Source organism: Triturus cristatus, chromosome 2_2 (assembly GCF_964204655.1).
Source record: "Triturus cristatus chromosome 2_2, aTriCri1.1, whole genome shotgun sequence".
Lineage (NCBI taxonomy): Eukaryota > Metazoa > Chordata > Amphibia > Caudata > Salamandridae > Triturus > Triturus cristatus.
This window is the reverse complement of record NC_140582.1, coordinates 299,486,017-299,503,344: the sequence shown is the minus strand read 5'-3', so window position 1 is coordinate 299,503,344 and position 17,328 is coordinate 299,486,017.

Below are 17,328 nucleotides of genomic sequence, written 5' to 3'. Positions count from 1 at the left end.
CAGCCTGGTACCCCAGTCCCTATATGTCAAACACAATGCTCAGGATCTGCTTGACACCAAGCAAGGACCATACGCCATAGCTGGATGTACGCACGTGTTGGGGGAAATCCACAGCACACATGTCCTACCTGTGCCCCCTGGTGACACAGCACACAATCACCGCAACAGAAAGCACACGTCTCACATCAATGTGCAGGCAACATCTGAACACCGTGGAACCAACACCAATCTCGCCTCCAAATATCCAGCCAGTGTGCATGGTCCCTTCATCCTCCGACAGTCCAGCATCAACCAGCGTTCCCAGGAATGGAACCAAGGGAAATGCACAGCCCCTTGGCAAGTTCCAAATGAACACCCCACTCATGTCAACTCCACAACAATGCAACTCACTACACTGGCAATGCACACGCCACAAAATCACAACCAAGATGCGAAACAACATGACCACCCACCAGACAAGACAGAACAACTCACAGTGGTAACCTGGGCAGGCCGTGAACATGAGCCATCAACGGCATGGCACCTCAGCCACACAATAGCCAAATGTGGGGAGAGGTGGCAACCAGGCATGTGTGAAGGATGCAGGAGATTGTGTTTTTTAACGGCACACCCGATTGCGTTTTTTAACGGCACGTCACAGACGCCCCATAGCATGCTTCGTGCTTCTTGGCACTCACACCCTCATTATGTTTCTTTAAAACAGCACGCAGTGGGTTCACTCTTTCAGTTTCAAACTCCACTCGTAATCTCATGAATTTAACATCGAACAGAACTACCATTACTGAGATTACTCAGCAAAATCACTGCACAATAAGACCAATGTCCTTTCAATGTTTTCTTTGATCAACTTTATTGATATACTTCTCATGTGTCAGTTCCACCGGGCATCATTTATACTAACCTACCCAGGATCTTGCACACAATGTTTTTTGTTCTGGCATGGTCCCTCATTGTGACACGAGCTTTATTCTTTGTTGTTTAGATTCCCTGAGGAAGGGCCCAGTGTGCCTAAAATGCATTGGGGTCACGCTGAAAAGCGGGGATCAAGCTTAAAAGCAACTCAACTGCATTTGGATGATGTTTTTTCTTCACACAACTTATGGAATATAAATAAAGTTTTGTTACAAATTTTGAAACAAGACAGCATCAAATTTATTGATTCAACCTTATCAACATTCCAAATTCGCCTACGCGAAGACTTAACGTAGCGCCCAGAGGGACGTTGTCTAATGGCAGACAACGCATGATGGATTAAGGATGCAGGAGAACCATGATTGGGAAAGTACACAGTGCCAGAGTGGCGGAGATGTGCTGGACAGATCGCAGTATGCCGAACACACCCATATCCATGGCGACATACACCGCTGGTGTATGGAGTGTAGTGGACAGTGGATGCGACCATGTCACCCCAGCCAGTGGGGGAGTACGTGGAAATGTTGCCTGTTATGTCCCCCCGTAAGCGGGAGTGGAGTGGGATGGCCCTGCGTATGCCAGGCCAGCATAGGGGTGTGAATAAAAAGCACATAGCCCTGGGCGTGGTCCTCTTCCGGAAAGCCCAACTTCTCTGCCATGGCGGCGCCTCTTACCACACCACAAGGCCGACGCCGTCCTTATGAGCAGAGTTGCCTGTGATCCTGTGCGCCTGTCGCGCCCCGGGCCATTGGACCCGAACCCATCAGGCCCACCCCTGCGCAGCCAGACCACACTGTCCACCTTCCGACACCGGAGTGTGTCAAGGAGGGACCACCACGTGCCTGCGCAAGCTCCAAGCCCGAGGCCCGTGACCATGACTGCCTCTCAGACCATCATGGCCTCCACGACACAGGCCCCCTTTAATCCTTTCTCGTTGACGTACTCTACTGCCGCCTCCGGCGTACACCACGGTCAAGTAGGTCACACATTTGGAACTGAGTCTTGATTACACCATGACAGTGAACATTATTTTAGGCAAAGTTCATGTCACTATACTCCCTTTGATGTGGTGCCACCAAGTCTGTGCATAGCATTACAACCATACGTGTCTGTGGGCCTACGCGGACTACTGCCCATGGCCAACGCTGCGCAAGAGTAGGTCACAGAATTGGAACTGAACATCGATCATTCAAAGGCAGAATACATATCATCCCATGCAAGGACAGGTGTAAGAGGATGACGCGTCGCAGTCCGGAGCGAATAGGATTATCGTCACGGAGGTGATCGAACACTACCAACAACTTCCCTGGTGTCACTATCTCTGTGCATCGCGAGCCAACGACAAGTTGGCCACTGCTGACTACTGCCTTCAGCCCACAATACGGACAAGTAGGTCACACATTTGGAACTGAGTCTTGATCATACATTGTTCTTGTACGCACAAAAAGGAAGATTCGACTTCACTGTACTCCCTTTGGCCAGGTGGCAGCAACCATGTGCATAGCATCACAACGACAGGCGGGTGTGGGCCACTGCTGACCGCTGCCTCTAGCCTACACTGTGGTCCAGTAGGTCACAGAGTCTTGATTTAGCGATGGTGGAGGTCATATCAGTGTACCAGCATCATTGCAGACTGCATCCCTGATACCGAATTGATGGTGAAAATGGGGCTGTCGTTTTCCACTCCACCATTTGCTGCTTCTGGATAACATCAGACCTTCCGCATCATGCCCTGAAGGACACCTTTCACTGTCCCCTGCAACCCTCTGCAACATACACCGTGGACATTGATGAGGACCCGCTCACTGTGTGTGGACCTATCTCAGTGCACTGGAAGTCACCGTCCCATGGCAGGGTGCCTGTGCCAGCCGCTGTGCATCCAGGGACACTAACTCTGTGCTGGTCAGGTCCAGGACCCCTTCTTCTGAGATATTGGATGGCCTGAGGCGATGGCCTTAGGGTCATCAATGCCATGTGTCTGTGGGCCTGCGCTGTCCGCTGCCTCCGACCGCAACTGCAGTCTACCAGGGCTCACACACCAAATCGAGTCCTGACCGGCCAGGACGTCGCATCACCGCAGGAGGCACATGCCACCATTGCCACGACCACCTCCAACCTCCATCTGCCAGAGTTGAAATGGTGGTCCTGACAGACTTACGGAGTTGCTCACACCTGTCGTGGATGCCATCATCAGACTGGTACCCTGCTAGGCACTCCATGCGCCACTGACTCAGTGCACCGCAAGCCATTGTCCATTACTGATTGATTTTTGTGCTGTGAAGGGGATGCGCAGCGATGTCACCTCAAGCAGTGTGGGGGACCTGGGACATTGATGTGGAAGATGATGCAGGTCTAACACACCCCACTGCATCTGCATGAGGAATATCTCGAAGGGACACAATCCAAGACTTTTTCTTCACATGGGTGTGCTCAGCTGTAGTGCCCACTGCAACTCACTACTAGTTGCTCATTGTGTGCCCTCTAGACTTGCTTAGGCTACCTCCATGATGCTCCGCAGTTGTCCCTGTGATGCTGGTGTTGTCTGATTACGTATTCATTGTGTTAACTGTTGTATTTGTTGCCAGCACCAACAACTCCCTGAGGGCTGGCTTGCACCCACCCCACACACATCCAGCACAGGCATCACTGTACAAGTGGCCCTGCCAATAAAGGGTCCGGGCGCACGTGCCCGTAGCTAGTTCAACATAATGTCTGCGTGTGTCCCTGTAGTCTTGTTGTATGCATGGGGGCCCAGGGCCCTACGACATTGCCTTGTGCTGTGTACAGCGGAAGCAGGCATGTCACCGCAGGTATCGGGTCTGGGCTTGGACATGTGGCTTTGTCGTCACCCACTCAATTCGTAGGGTAAGTGGCCTGGGCCGTCACACGCAGAGCCAACGTGGGTGTGTGACTGATATGTGTGAGCCCCTGGGCGTGGTTGTGCACTGTGTATGTGCATCTGCATGTGTCTCTATGGCAGTGTGGGTCTCCTTTGTGGGGTGTAGGTGATCCCTGAAGGGTAATAGATACCATCTTATGTGATCTAGTTCATTGTTCAGAGCCCACCCACACCTGTTGGGCCACCTCCCTTTTGGCGTGCTGACACATGGAATTGGGGAGCCATGTGTGGGTGGGTGAACTGTCGTGAGCCAGCTGTGCTTGCGGATGCTTCCTGCTGTGTGGTCTGTTGCAGGCTCTGTGTTCCCCTCTAAGTAGCTTGGCTACCCGGGTCCTCGTGGTGGGTTGCGTGGGATGTCCATGGGCTGCTTTAGGGTGTCAGTGTCAATGGTATGGTGGTCCTATCCAGCATCACAGATGTGTTGTCTTCTGTGCTCTGCTGGACGTGTTGTGTGCCCCTCTGCAATGTGAAGGAGAGATGCATGTTGACATTATGTTGACATGTATGTTGGCGCATTGTTCTGGTCCACATGCAGACTGTATGACAATGCACATTCTGACTGTTTGGGAGGTGCTGACTACTGCTGCGGGACAGTGTACATTTGGACTACATGACGGATGTGAGGTAGTACGCGTACATTTCCATTTCACAGTTTGCTACTCTGTCAGATGTAGTAGGCATGTTTCTGTGCATGTGTGGAGCCAGTTGTGTCCTCTGTTCTGCAGTGTCGGCTTTGCGCATTGTACCAGGTTGTCGTCAATGTTCTTGCTATGTGTGTGTGCTGCAGTGTGCCATGGGGATGAGAGACATGATCCAGGGTAATTGTGGGTGTGCAGTGTGCTACACCTCATTGTGCATGTCTACCATTGTTCCCATCTCCCCCGTCCCCCCAGTCCCTGGTCGTTACTCACCCTGTTGATTTTGTCAGGTCCTCTCATGCTGTGTCCGTATTCCCTACTCCTTGAACCGTTTCCACAATGATGACTGTGACCTCGGTTTCCTCCAGCTCCTCCTGTGGCCAGGACTGCCACCTCCTGTTGCAGCCTTCCTGTTGGCAGCGGGTTTGTGCCTCGTTTAGGTTGTCACATCATGCCAGCGCCTCTTGGCCTCCTCGATTGGCCTCCTCGCCACTCTGACTGCATTCCAGGTGATCTACTTGTGGGTCAGTTGCTGGTAGTGTTCTGTCACCTCCGTGACGCTGATCTGGTTTTGCTGCAGACTGCATCCCGTCTTACTCTCCCTCTTCTCCTTGGCCGTCCCCGTCCCCGTTAATCCTTGCTTGTGGTCTGTGGGGGTTGTGGGGTTCGCATTGGCCTCCGCGTAGGGTCTGGGTGCATCAATGTTGCTACGTGCTTTGACTTGTTTCTGGTGTGTTGTTTCTGTGGTTTTTATGGTGCATTTTCCCACCAGACGCGTGGGATTTGCAAGCCTGTGGCTGGTTTTTGCTACTTTTTGTACCGTGATTGGCCTCATCGCATGATTTTTTGCTTTCGCGTTTCGCGGCGTGGCATTGATTTTTGTGCAGCCATTTGACGAGTTATCTGGTGACTATCGCATGCTACCGCCGCGTTGTAAATACATAGTTGGCACGGCGTAATTATCCCGCGATAGGCTGAGATGTTGAGAGTTGCGTTGAGCTGCTCTTGAGGTAGTTATCACACGTTCTTATGAATATACCCCGAGTGGCCCGTTTCAGCCTCCAAAATGGTCTCCCCCTTCTTAGCATGCTTTCTATATGTTGCCTCTTCCTTTCGCATTTTCTGCTATCTTTACCTCTGTGGCTTATATCTAAAACTATTACCAATGATGTTTGCGTTCCTCGATTGGTTTCCTGTCAAGCTGACAAAGGCAAGTTGCATTGCAGCACAATAAACTTCTCCCAAATGATTATAAACAAACAGTTTTTCATGTGTTTTGATTTGTTGTATTAGTTTTTCTGTTTCAGTAATGTTTTTATCATTATTTCTAAGTTTAATCTTCGCAGAGATTATTTTTCAAAGACAATAAATCAAACAAATTATTTTCTTGGCAATTGCATTCCAATTATTCACCTATTACTTGTGACCATTGTGTACACAAAGCATCCAACTGTTTTCAAATGACGACTTGTTACCTTACTCTGTAATATTTCCTCAAACATCTAGGCCAATAGATCAATTCAGAAAAAAATATGATGCAAGACAATTGCCAGAACCTAATGTTCATGAGTTATGGCATTATTCAATAGAAATCTTTTGCTCTTGTTAAAGTGAATGGTATCAAATATATGGCATGCTGAGGTCTGGCTGTGTTTCACCTCAGTTGTATGTCTGAACATCGTGTACAGAAACATCTTATGACATACGTACTGTGTCCAAAATACAGTTTATAAAAATATGATTCCATTAGGTATAGATTTTCTATTGGGAGCTCAAATGGGAGTATAATTTTAAAAAAAAAATATTTAGGGCACAATATTTATGTCGGACAATAATCTGGTACCATACCCTCAACCTCACCTCTCTGAATCATCCAGACTTCAATCAGCCCATGTAGGTATTCACATTCAACCCCTAGTTTTCAGCCTAGACACCTCAATCTAGTCGATTACTTTCTGTAAGCACAGTGATATAAGACCCTGCTAATCCGGATGCATCTGGCAAACACCTTCAGTTCAGCAGCCTAATTTGTCCCTCTCACCATTAGCAATAGTGTGTCTGCCCTATGGGTCCCCATCTTGGTGTGCATATGAGATGCACCGGTCATCAGTCCTTACTATATATTTGGATGCTGACCTCCACTGTGCCCACTCCCTAAATGGACATCCACGTTAACAGAATCAGCAAAATATCATGCTAGCTACATGAATATCTTCATTGTTCACTACTCTCTTCAACTAAGTTCTGCCCACCACTTAGACCTAATTTTCCAATTTTTCAGACCCATTTCTGTCAGTTTTACTACTACCAACCTCCAGTATTTGGAACAGAAGGACAAGTACACAGTGCCACTGATCTTTTTCGATAACACCACTTGCAAGACATCCTAGGTTCAAGATATGTCTTTTTGAACATCACTTCCACCATAACCTTGACTGTGGTCACTACGGTGAACTGACTAAAGTTGGTGGCTGACACTGTTTCACAAAATGTCTTTGATATAGCAGGACACTCGCTAGCTTTACTGAAAAATTATATTCTTGGCAATGACCTCTACCTCTCAGTGGTCGATTTTGAAAATTCCAACTCACTATTGGTGATTGCTGGCATGCACTATCTCAACTATGCATAACTAGTCAGTAATGAACTCCTTTTGATGATGACAGCCTCAGCCTACTGTTGACCTTGAACACTGCTGCAATTTCACACTTGTCAATCCGTTTATATACTATATAAAATCAAACAGCTCATTGAGGCACTTCTATATTTTTTCCCAAATTCAATGTCTGTCTCAGTTTCACATTTCTTAATTTCTGTACACTGGAAAAGCCTCCAGCTCATCCAAATTAACCACTGGATTGTGATAACATTTGCTCAACCATCAACGATTACCTTTCAATGGGAAGTGCCCCGAGTTTAAACATTGTCACCTGTCATGTCTATAAGGCCCAGATATTGAAGACTGATGACCACTTCTAATTAGATAACCAACTGCACCTATCATTTACGAATGTTGTCAAAAAGAGAGCCTGCTAATATGGAAGACACAAATAAGGGCCGGGTGGGACCCAAATAACCATCTAGATTTTGGGCTAATTATTCAGAAAAGAGGGAAATAGCGCTAGCATGATATTTTTATCTTGTATTTTAGTCATCAATAACACATGCATTAGTATTGGACATGTAGATTTTTTTTCAATTAATTGGTGTAACACTTTTACTTAGATACCTCCTTTTGTGATCTCATATATGTACAAAAGTAATTTATTTTATAGGTATATACATCAATCAAAAGTTTTTGAAACTTAAACCACCCTATCCTTGTTTTAAACACAGAGTTATATCATGAGATGACCAAATATACATTTTCAAGAAAGACCCTTCTAGAGATAGTGCACCTAATTTTGGGCTATCAGCTGAATTTGTGCGCAGAGCATTCAGTAAGGTTTAGAGAGCAATACCAAAAACAAATTCTTTTCTGAGCCTTCAGCAGGTATTTCTCGTAGTATGTGGTTGCTTCGTTTCGGCTTGTCACATTGTGGCCTCTTCTTGAAGGGACAAGGGAGTGTGAACCTACTTATAAGAGTAAGATGCAAAACAAATGAAAACTAATGAATGAAAACTAGAATCACAAAGCCATGTAAACGAATACGCCCTGGTGCTCTACTGTCTATATCTAACAAGGTAACAGACAAATGTAAAAATAAATATGTGGCATGCAGAGCAACATTGCTGGGGGGACAAGTTATTATCATGCAAAGGTAGTTGCAGGCTTCCTGGTGGAGTTGAACAAACTATATACACTAGGGAAGCAAAAATCTGGTCATGTGCCATGCATAAATGGACTGCCATGTGGGAGGACGTGCCGTTTCTATTCCCAGGTCCAGCAAAGTGCCCTTAGTAAAGGCCAAAGGTCCTGACATTAAGACCTCAAGGTGTGAAGTTGCCAGGAGGTGGCGGGTAGGTAACTTATATCCTCTGGCCCAATAAGCAGAGGTGCTGAACAGTTTTGCCAGAGACCACCTTTGGAAGGCCATCAAGCACAGTCAACTTCAGTGCTCTTGTTATCACATCCATGGAAAACAAATACATGGAAACTCAAGGCAGTTGAATAATATTAATAAGTGTAAATACGTTTCAGAAGGGATCCGCTATAAAAAGGTGCACTAGCTTTTACTTACTAGATGGAGGGCCGAGGAAAATCCAAATTGAAAAGATGGGCAATCGATAAATAGTTCTCGGGGTATGCTTGCTCTTGAAAGTACAATTGAGCCTCCAGGTGGCTTTACAAATATGCCTAAGAGTATATAAAGAAATCCAGAAGCAGAAAATGAACCAATTCAGGTGCTTGAACGAACACCAGTAGAACAAGCCACCATGTTGGTATGGGTAATGTGTCTCGAGGACATATTATCTTCATGTGAAAGTGAGGATAGTGACCCAAGGATAAAAGCGGAACACCATATTGGAGCGCACTGCGAGTCTACAATTGTGTATTCAAGGGGATCTTCAGGGTATGCAGCACCAATAAATTCTATGTGTGCAAACATGGCACACTAAAGAGATGTTTTCAAAACCATGTCTGAGTACCACTGAGGTCATATAAATACACATCATGTATATAGGTATTTATGTGTAAAGCAAAGGCAGGCATCAAGCCCAGTATTCTTTAAAATAATTGTGATTTTTGTGACACCACATTGCAACCCTTACAACAATGTTATGAATATCATATTAATCTCATTGACTGCCACATAAAAAATGTAAATGAATTTCTATCCAAGTAATTTTTATACATATGTACATATATACACAGACGCATACAATACTGAGAGATGAGCAGAGAAAGGTGGTTCACATCAAACCTCCACATAATAGGAGTGAGGCATAAACACATTATTTCATCATGTCCCCATTAATTAGTGACCATAATTCACCATGATCATTGAGTCCATCTGTTGATGTATGGAATATTTCAACATATTTTGCTTCAGTCCTTATTAGTAATGATTCAATAGATCCTACTCTTGCATCAACAGAAACCACAATCAATACTGTTAACTTGATATTTTTTTCTATGCGACCCATGGTTTCATAATGCTGGACAAGGGCCACTCTTGGTTTTTTAGACCGTATAAGGGATCTATGTTGAAGAATCCTGTTTTTGACTTGTTGACTAATATAGCCAATGTATTGTTGCTTGCATGGACAACAGATGGCTTGTACTTCATATTTAGTACTGCAATTTGAAAATGTGTTTTTAGAGAGGGTTTACTCATTAATTGTCACTTCTTTGGAATTGGTCGTAAAATGGCAGGTTGTGCAGTGATCATATTTATAGTGGCCTGCTACAGGTGGCAGTTTTAACAAATGGGGTAGGTCTTTAGTTTCAGTCTTTCTGGCTGCTCTGACTAAGTGTTGCTGCAAGCTCTTACAACTTTTGAAAGTAACCAATGGATAGGGATTTCTAAGAGGGTCAGCGTATCTCCAAAAGACCTTAATAATCTTTTTGATTTGGTGAGCAGTAGGAGAGACTGTCAAAACACAAGTTAAAAGGATGGTCTTATCTCTTTCTGTGGGAACCAGCAATGTCTCATGAGGAGTAAACTGCGCTCTTTTTAGAGCATTTTTGACCAATTTCTTTGGATACTCTCTATTCACAACTTTCTTACACAAAACTTTCACACTAGCAAATTAATATTCCTTTTTTACACAGTTCCCGTGGATTCTCAGGAACTGGCCATAAGGGAGATTATCTTTCTTTACATTTAGTATATAAATCTACAGATAAGTGCCCATCATCTGCTATGATTCAAAGGTCCAGAAAGTTAAGTGTCTCATTACTGAATGCCATGGTAATGTGAAAATATGGTGAACATTCGTTCAACCATTCTTTGAAATGAGTGGAACCTTGCCACATTAAAAAAATGTTGTCTATATACCTGTGTCACAATTTGATTTGGCTTGCTACTCCTTTCACTTGCAGGAAAAGTGCATTCTTGAAGGATGAGAAGTATCTTTTCAGGCATAATGTAGAGAGATCCTTTAAGAATTCTGTAGGCACTGGATCAGCCTGCGATCTCTTGTATAAGGTATGCCTCACTACCGCTATAGCTTCATCTTGCGGACAATTGGTGTAAAGGGACTCTTTGTTGGAGTCAAATTCTATGTCTAGTATGTTGAGATAAATTCCATGGAGCCCCTAAACCTAACATGCGCTTCAGTCTCCATCACAAAGGGTTTAAGAAAAAAATCAATCATTTAATTTGAGTATTGATCCACAGTCCAAAATGATCAAGCGACCCAGAGGATTTTATTGATTTTGAGGATGCTCTGCACACAAATTCAGTTGATGGCTCAAGATTGAGTGGACTATCTCTAGACAGACCTTTCTTGATAATTTATATTTTGTCGCCTCTTGATATAACTATGTATTTCAAATAAGGATAGTGTAATATATGTTTCAAAGATTTTTGATTGATGTATACATTTTATGTAATAAAATGGTTTTGTACATATATGAGATATTCAGATATTTTGGAGATCACAAAAGGAGGTATCTAGGTAAAAGTGTTACACTGATGCCATGGAAAAAATGATCTCCATGTCCAATAATAATTCAAGTGCTATAATTGACTAAAATACAGGATAAAATTATCCTGCTAGAGTTACTCCCCTCTTTTCTGACTGCTTAATTGGAGGGTTGTTCTGGCAAGTCAGCCCCACTTAATTTCCATTATCGCAATCATTCTTTTGTGACTCAACTACTGCAGTGAAATCAACGGGGGCTTTCAAATCAACACACTGAACAAACTGCATTGATTACAAAACATGCTTCTTGCCTCCCCTTTGGCTTAAAGTGGTAAAATCACACTTCCCCCAAATTAAAGACTTATCACTTGCCTCTAATAAGCAGTCCATTGAAATTAAGATTTTATGCACAACTCATTAAGGGTTTTACAGCTATGTCTATATACCTTGTTAGTACATGTCACATCTGTTTTGAGACTTGATGCTAAGGCATAGCCTACTGAGATCTGCTGTCCATCTGGCCAAGCAACACATATTTTGGGGATAGTCGCTAATTTTTAAAGCTTCCTCAACCTCACTTCCTTAAAAACTCAGACTTGAAACAGGCTGTGTGACATTCAGAAAAGCACTGCAGACGCTCATGTCCTGGTCTAGGTGGAGGCCTTAATCACAAGAAACATATTCTTACTTCTCTGTCTGTAAGCCCCTTCTTTTATTGCCCTTTTGCCCTTAACAAAACTGAAGTAGAATCATTGAGGTGAGAATATTTAACAAATTAGAATAAAACATAAAATACATACTTTTTCCCCCCAAAAATACTACTGACTGTACTTTGAGCCTTGGTGTGTGTCTTGTTGGGCTTTTATAGTTTGCCTGAGCTCAAGTTCAAAATGTTCTTTATTTGGTCAACAAGACTATAAAAGCACATGTTAAAAACAAGTACAGACCGATCACACAAATCAGTATCACATAATCACTGACTAATATGTATGTCATTGTTGCCCTTCCATATCATCATAGCTGGATCGTGCAAAATATTTTTCCTTAAGCTCCTTGTCTGAGTATTGAAATCCAACACTGCATAGCAGGTTGTTGGGGACTCACAACTAGCAGAACCAATAAACCTTTTTCGTGTGTTTTAAAATGTGTCTCAGCTGAAATTGGGCATAAAAAACAGGTTCTAAAAGCAAAAAGTGCAAAAATAACATAAAGTTGCAATTAGACTGTATAGACACTCCGTCGCATGGGCAGCAAGGTAATGATGCATGTCCCAGCGAAGGGAAAAGCCACCAAGAAGTGAATCATGTTTACTCGAGGATGAGTTAAATAAAATCTATATTCTGGTATCTTTATCCATGATAGATAAGGCTCAATGCCTTTGCAAGTTGACAATAGGATATATGAACGGACAGTTATCATGTCTGGAATTTTCTCAAGTCTCATCTTATATCTATGGGCATAATATGTGTCCTTTACCAAGGACTTCATGCCTGAGCTAATCTCGCTAGTCTTCTCAAAGACACTAGATAATAATAGGTCTTGAAGAGTATTTTTTATGTACTTAATCCATGGTATAGCTAGCTGTTAGTCTATTTCAGGCAATCCTCCACTATTCCCAGAGCGAAATTTAGCCCACAGAAAGAAGGGTGCCAGGCCGACAGTTTGTCTGAGTTAAAAACTCTTACCATCTCCTACAAGAAACTATGAGTGCAGGACCACACCCACTTGGACAGTCAAGTATACAAAGTGAATATTGGCTAGCCCTTACGGCAACATTGCGGGAGGCTTTGCTTTTGGATGCCAGTGGTATATGGCAGTATCCATCAAAACTATTCCCCTGCCAGCACGAAGTGCCCCAATAACAGGAAAACTGCAAGGCTAGAGAAGCCATGATACAGTGGCAACATATGAGAAGAGTGTTGGTCAGTGGTACGGAAGCATGTAGTGTATGATGGTTAGGCACTACAGAACTAATTTAAGACAAAATCCTAAACTTACTACCATTTTGGTATTCACAGAAGGCACTTACTCATTTTGGTATTCACAGAAGGCACTTACTCATTTCGGTATTCACAGAAGTTAGGAGTCCTAACTTTAGGACTCCTAAATGCCTTCTGTGAATACCGAAAGTCTTAAAATTAGGATTTTTCTCAGTTTAGTAGTAGTATAGTTAGGACTCCTAACTTTAGGACTCCTAAATGCCTTCTGTGAATACCGAAAGTCTTAAAATTAGGATTTTTCTCAATTTAGTAGTCCTAAGTTTAGGACTCCTAACTTTAGGACTCCTAAATGCCTTCTGTGAATACCGAAAGTCTTAAAATTAGGATTTTTCTCAGTTTAGTAGTAGTATAGTTAGGACTCCTAACTTTAGGACCCCTAAATGCCTTCTGTGAATACCGAAAGTCTTAAAATTAGGATTTTTCTCAATTTAGTAGTCCTAAATTTAGACTTAGGACTACTAAATTGAGAAAAATCCTAATTTTAAGACTTTTGGTATTCACAGAAGGCATTTAGGAGGCCTAAAGTTAAGAGTCCTAACTATACTACTACTAAACTGAGAAAAATCCTAATTTTAAGACTTTCGGTATTCACAGAAGGCATTTAGGAGTCCTAAAGTTAGGACTCCTAACTTCTGTGAATACCGAAATGAGTAAGTGCCTTCTGTGAATACCAAAATGAGTAAGTGCCTTCTGTGAATACCAAAATGGTAGTAAGTTTAGGATTTTGTCTTAAATTAGTTCTGTGAATCGGGCCCTACGTGTAGACTAGAGATTAAGGCGGATCAGTGAGGATCTTTCCAGTGGTTTCCCTAATCCAGGATGTTTGCATAGACTCTTTCTGATATCATGCAGAACTCAATTCAACATGGCAGCCACATTTAGGTGTCTTTCAGGGACGTCCTTGATTTCTCATTTCTGGTCAAATGGAGTAGAGTCAGTGAAAAGCTGGTGCCGGTGTGGAACATGGCTCATGGCAACTGCATTAGTTGGTGGGTTTTTCCTAGGCCTGGGCTAAAATTCCGTTCCTCTCGCGGAAATTGCGATAATTTGACATTTTCGCGTTCCGCGGAGAGCGCGAAAATGTCAACATTTCCGCAATCCGCATTTTACTGGAAATGTTTTGCTTGCTTGCGCTGTAAAATAATACATACTCATGTGCGCGCGATCGCCTTACCTGAAGCCCCGCGTTCGCCGACAAGTTTTCCCGATCCACGAGATGTTGGATTGTTGGTAGCCATTTGCGGTGTCTCGAGGCAGTTCGCGCCCGCAGTAACGTCATTCGTCGCGCGATCACGTCTTTCTTCTCGCGATCATGCACCGCGAGACAGGTGAAAACAAGATGGTCGCGCCCGCGAGCAACCGCATGGGTAAGTTGGCGAGCCATGACCACCCAGAAAATACTACGTCTTTGCGGAGGTTTTTTAAACTTTCGCGATGATTCGCGAAAGTGAATTTCGCAAATTCCGCCCACCCCTAGTTTTTCCACACTTGCTCTAGTTTACATCCAACCTCCCCTTGCTGCACTTTCTTCATTTTTTAGTGTGCCCTTAGGTGTTTCTCCCTCTGGGTTTTCTCCCATCTTTCTGAAGTACCATTTTGTGTGTCATCTGATACCTGACAGGTCTTTCTCCGATGTGTCTTTTGGATTCAACTGAAGGTGAAAACTTCTTTCAGCCTCCATGCGGTGAGTGTCTAATGACTACAAGACTATTTCTGTATGACCTTGCTGCAGTTATTGCAAAAATGATGTTTCCATTGGAGTTTAAAACTTGACCTCGTTTAAAGGTGCAGGAGACTTGAATGCCTTTCACAAGGAACCTAGTATGAATACCTACCCTACCCTTTCTTTCTTCTTTCCCCTCATTCTGATTTTCAGTGCTTTGGCATGCATTGTATCATTACTTTACTGGACACTGGAAAGAAAGTGTTTTAGTCATCAGGTTAACCCAGGTTCTTTTGACACCTACGACTTAAGGAAAAAAGCCTGATGTTCTCATGCTCCCAGAACATAGCACTCCCCTCCCTGTCTGCGTTTCAAATCTAAGGGCCACATATATCAAGAATTTTTGCATTCACAAACAGGCCAATTCTCAGAATCAGCTCATTTGCTTTATTTAAAAGAAATCATGGACATGGTGGTCTGTTGACCCCAGCAGGCCACCATCCCCGTGATTTTAGTGATTCTTAGAGGGTCGCAAATTGCAACTTAATTCATTAATCTTCATGAGGTAGGTCATTTGCAACCCCTAGGAATGGCAAAAAGTGTTCCACATACTTTCATACCTGCTGTTTTGCTATTTCCTAATTGCGAATTGCAAGGGTTCGCAATTAGGGAATCGCAAAACGGTTGCTTAATACATCTGGCCCTAAAATGCCAACGCTGTTGTCTCAGTGTACAACATTCAGGGCCCAGCCTAAATTATTTGTTTTTAATAATTTCTTTTCTAGAGATCTAATTATATTATCTTTCAATGACTTGTCATTGATTTTTATTAATTGTGCTTTTATTTAAAGAACCTGTCAAATGAACCTCACATATTGCTAGTACATTGGTCAAAAGCAAGATGCAAAATGATACCCAGACAACTTTCCCGGGAGAATGGAGGATATCCAAACTGTTTTTGTTTAGAAAATTTGAAGATATTAGTCTATTGGAAAGCACACAAAGAGTGTCATTCCCTGTAAAGACTACTAGTAAGAGACTTTGAATGATTTCCACAACAACATTTAAAATTAGTTGACAATTGTGTATTCTTGACATATGTTTTTGGAAAAAGCAAAGCTCTTCATGTACACTTTGTCCCATTTGTACAATGTAATTTTAGCCAGCCTGCACATAATATGAAATACAAATGCACTTATACAAACCAAAACTGGGGAACCTACGCTTAGATGATTCATGAATGCACCAAACTAGGGATGCAATCTCTGCAGACAAACTAGCCCGTTACAGCACACTCACTGGCAAACATCTGCAATTCCTCAGTGTGTGTTCCATTTGTTATTGTTTTGTGTCACCTGCACAGCACAAGTCTCTGCAGTAGGGGCACTCCTTGTGTGTACCTCCGACATTAAAAGATAAGTCTATTCTCATCTCACTGTACTCTGGGGAGAATGCAAGTAATTTGTAGTTAAGATTTTAGTGCGGGACAGGTGCCTTTTCATACGAACCAAGCAGAGAAGATTTAACTGTCCCTAGGATAACTGACAGGGATTGAGGCAAATAATGGAGGTGAACTTGTCTTCTGGGTGCAAGATCTCTCTTATAGCTTAACCTAGCCGACTTCTCTAGCACATCTGGGCAGTTTTAGAGCATCCATATTTCACCACTGTCAGGACTAAGCTGCTGTGGAGAACAACGCATGTCCAGAACTGATGTTGTTGTTGTTTGGTAATGCTGCCTATGGATATGCCTTGAGATAGGCTTATCCCTGCTTTAGAGGTCTGGCCCATGCCTCCTCAGGTCCATATTCTTGAGGTCATCTGTAGCTTCTCCTTTATCCTGTGCCGCAGCTGTCTGGAAATCAAACACCTCCCATTCAGTAATCCTATCATGTCTCTCTTCGACTATGTTGTCCTTTGACCAGTTATTGTCTGATGGAACCTGTCCTCTGTAGAGTGGGCTGGGATTAGCCTGGGGTGTAGATTTTGAACACAGCACACATTTTCATATGCTTTGGTTTCCTTCAAATGGATTCCTGAAAAGAATAAGAAGAAACCCACCATGCCCATTTCTTGAATTTGTCTGACGTCAGAAGAATGTTTAGAGCTCCATTCTGGAGAGTTAATTGCCCAGGACCACATCAACACTAGTTGCTGTGTCCACCATACAGATAAACAAAGCATAGGCTAACAGAAGAGCCTACTTATTTGCTTGGTTGAGAAAACTGAGCTACTGCTTTGGAGAGGAGAAAGGCAGGTGATAATATAAGTGAGAACAAGGTCCAGATCAGCATGAGGATGACACAATGAACTCGACCCACTAGTGTCCAGGACCGTCCTACAGCACCTGCTTCATCTGAGGATCAATAACATCCTGTGAGAAACAAAAGAATATGCCAGATAGTGAGTCTTCAGAGTCCCTGGATCAACTTTACTTTGTGTGATATTAGAACACATTGTGCAGGATCAAGATGGACGCATGCCTTGTGGGGTGGCTGTGTGCGGAATGTGACGATGTCATTGTCCACGTCACATACAGAGCTGCGAGGACGGTTGTGGAAAGTGAGAAACCACTGGCATTGTGCAGGAGGACGCCTTGTTTGCTTGTTGTGACTGAATAAATATGTATCTACATACCCAGGATTAAATTCTCAACACTTCGTTCCCTGTCAGTCTGGATTTTAGG